Below are 3250 nucleotides of genomic sequence, written 5' to 3'. Positions count from 1 at the left end.
ATCAGGTCCGGTTTCCGGCCTCCCCGTCACCACTACCAGCTTGGGCGGCTGGGTCTTTGCCATCGCCGGTCTACACCACGACTCCGGAGCAGCCGACCCCGTTTCTGCAGTTCGGCGGGCCATCCAGCTCCGCAGGTCCTTACCCGGAGTACTCCGACTAGGCGCCACCCGCCTCGCTACTCCACACCTCCGAGCTAGCTCGACACGACGCTCCGACCCAGACACCGCCGCGGTTCGCCAAGATCGACTTCGCCACCTATGACGGCACGGAGTACCCCCTCAACTGGCTCAACCAGTGCGACCAGTTCTTTCGCGGGCAGCGCACCCTCGCATCGGAGCGCACCTGGCTCGCCTCTTACCACCTCCGCGGCGCGGCACAGACCTGGTACTACGCCCTCGAGCAGGACAAGGGCAACATGCCCCCTTGGGAGCGCTTCCGTGAGCTCTGCCTCCTTCGTTTTGGGCCCCCGATCCGCGGGAGCCGCCTGGCGGAGCTAGGCCGCCTTCCCTTCACCTCCACGGTTTAGGACTTCGCTGACCGTTTCCAGGCACTGGCATGCCACGCGTCGGGCGTGACGGTGCAGCAGCGGGCCGACCTCTTTGTCGGTGGACTTCATGATCACATCCGCGTGGACGTGGAGCTTCGGGGACCCCAGGATATCCAGACGGCCATGTACTACGCCCGCGCGTTCAAGCGCCGCGCGGTGGCCGTCCAGCAGGAGTCACCGTCCCGGGCCACTGGGTCGCTACCTTGGCCAGATTCCGCTCAGGGTCGGCCTGCTCAGGCTTCCGCGGCACCCCTCGCCGCGACCGCGGCGCGCCCGTTCCGCCGGCTCACCTCGGCCGAGCTACTCGAGCGTCGCGCCAAGGGTTGTTCTTCAACTGCGACGAGCCCTACACGCCCGGCCACGCCTGCCCGCGACTCTTCTACCTGGAGGTTGCAGACTACATTCCGGAGGACGCCGTCGCCGCCGACCTTGCCGCCCCAGCTGTCGCGAAGGTGTTTGACACCGGTTGATCACCTCGAGGAGTTCAGCAAGCGCTTCCCCACCTTACAGCTCGAGGACGAGCTGTTTGTGCAGGCGGGGAGAAGTGTTATGACCGGCATAGCAGCTTAGCCCAGTGGGTTATGGCCCAAGTATCTTAATTAGGGGCTTAGCCCAATTATCTTATCGTATTAGGATCGTTTGCTTAGGAGTCAACTAAACCTCTTTATATAAGGAGAGGAGATATATCAGTCTAATCAAGCAAGAAGCAATCAATATTTGCTCAGCTTTCCTTAGGGAGCCGGGAGACCTAAACCCTAGCCGCCTCCTGCTTTCGCCGCTGCTGCTCCCGACGCAAGGACGGCGCCACGCCGCCAGCCACCGCGCACCAGCCCTCACCCTTCCCCCTCCTTCCCCTACAACCTAGGCCCTAGTTCCGATAGGGCCCTATCTCCTACCAAATCCCTTCTATAAAGTTAAGATACGCCATTGGCGTACCCTTGGAAAAAAAACTGAAGAACATATATGCATCTAAATTCTCGGCATGACAAGTTGTCGACGATTTTTGAAGTTCCCACGTCTAGCTCACTCTGTTCAATATAGATCTCTTTAATATATATCATCTCGGAGCTTCAGATAGTTCTCTGTGTACTTAATTTAATCAAGTACTACTAGAAGATCGCAAGAGTTTATACATGTAAGTTCTTGATGGTCCTGATGGGAAGGTCAAAACAGAGCCTCCCCTGCTGCTCTCAACAAGATAAACTCAATGGGAACATGTAGACATTTATTTACCTTCTAGTTGTTGCCGCTATACACTAAGCTTGGGACGGTAATATACACTGGCAAATTTCTTGGTAATGGAGTCAACACACGCCATCCTTATTCTTTCAGGTGTTGCCGGGTTGTCAAGGGGGAACCAGTCAAGATGACCCTCCTCTGCCCTGGCCGCTGTAATTGCGTCTTTTATCGCAAACAAGACGGAGGGAGCGAGGAAGAACGGGGGCTCTCCTACAGCCTTGGACGAGTGGATGGCCTTTGGGTTTGGAACGCCCTGCAGTGAAGAGAATAAAGTGACAGATTAAACAAGGGGACATGGAGTAAATAGAAACAAAGACATGCCTTAAAAAAAAACACAATTCAGCTATGAAGTTTATGTTGAAGATATTCTGTTTTAAAGGATTCCACGTTGCCACATGATTCTGTGCGTAAAATGCATGTGGGAAGTACTGTCATCTATACTGGTCTTCGCTTTTAATATCAAGCAAATGTGGAGACCTACGTCTACACTTCACATTATTTCTTCCATATATGCCTGTGGGCTGCGGTCGCTGGAGTGACAGAAAAGCCATCCTGCTAGGTACTCCCTCTAACAAATATAAGAGTGTTTAGATCACTAAAGTAGTGATCTAAACACTCTTATATTTCTTTACGAAGGGAGTATCAATCGCCCTTTTCAGAAGAAAAAAACAATAAATCTTTTCGGGTGCATGATTCGATGATACATTGGTTATGTAGCAGAGTAACATTTAAGCACTAGACAGAACAGCCCACAATTAGCTGTTACAGTTAATATAAGACAACAGTTTAACTTGTTAACTGGATAACAAATAGATGGACGAAGGGCCAGATGTCTGGTTTCATTTTAAGTTGTTTTCGAAGTAGTTTATGTCAAACCATTTTCAGGCATTTTGGACCAGCTATTGCAGTAAAAGAGCCCCTCATGTTGTAGTGCCTCACCACTACTGTTGCAGTACAAAGTCACACATTTTTTCTATCACTTCCGCTTCGGTAGACCCCCTGTAAACACAAGGACGGCCGAGATTGCCCAATACCCCTTCATAACAGAGGGCAGGATGGGCATATTTTGAAAAAGCTTCCCCCGCCGGCCTGACCGCCCGCAAAAAAAAACAGGCAAAGCAATATGTATATTAATACATCCCGCCTGTCTGGGAGGGAAAAAAATTTAAACCGGCCGGCCGCACGCGCCTGGTGACGTGGCAGGCATGCAGACGTGCCCGCCCGCGATCACGGGTGCAATCCCCGCAGTCAACGCGTCGCGCCGCACCCGTCGCGGCCCCACCCCCACGTCCCTCGACCCCACGCCAGCCCGCACCCATCCGCCAATCACGGCGCTCGAGGCGCGCATGCACGCAGGCAGTTGCACGCACGTGCCGCCTGCCGGACGCCACCGCTGCCGCCGCTGTCGTCTCCTCGCATGCGCGCCTCCGCTGCCGCTTGTCGCCGCGCCTGCCGGACGCCAC

At 54.3% G+C, this 3250-nt stretch overlaps 1 pseudogene; it reads right to left on the bottom strand.

The window, feature by feature from the left end:
- Positions 1-1797: 1797 nt before the first annotated feature.
- LOC123132024 (xanthine dehydrogenase-like) overlaps positions 1798-3250 on the bottom strand; it is a 44745-nt pseudogene continuing 43292 nt past the window's right edge.

Source organism: Triticum aestivum, chromosome 6A (genome assembly GCF_018294505.1).
Source record: "Triticum aestivum cultivar Chinese Spring chromosome 6A, IWGSC CS RefSeq v2.1, whole genome shotgun sequence".
NCBI lineage: Eukaryota > Viridiplantae > Streptophyta > Magnoliopsida > Poales > Poaceae > Triticum > Triticum aestivum.
This window is presented reverse-complemented; position numbering and strand designations above follow the sequence as displayed.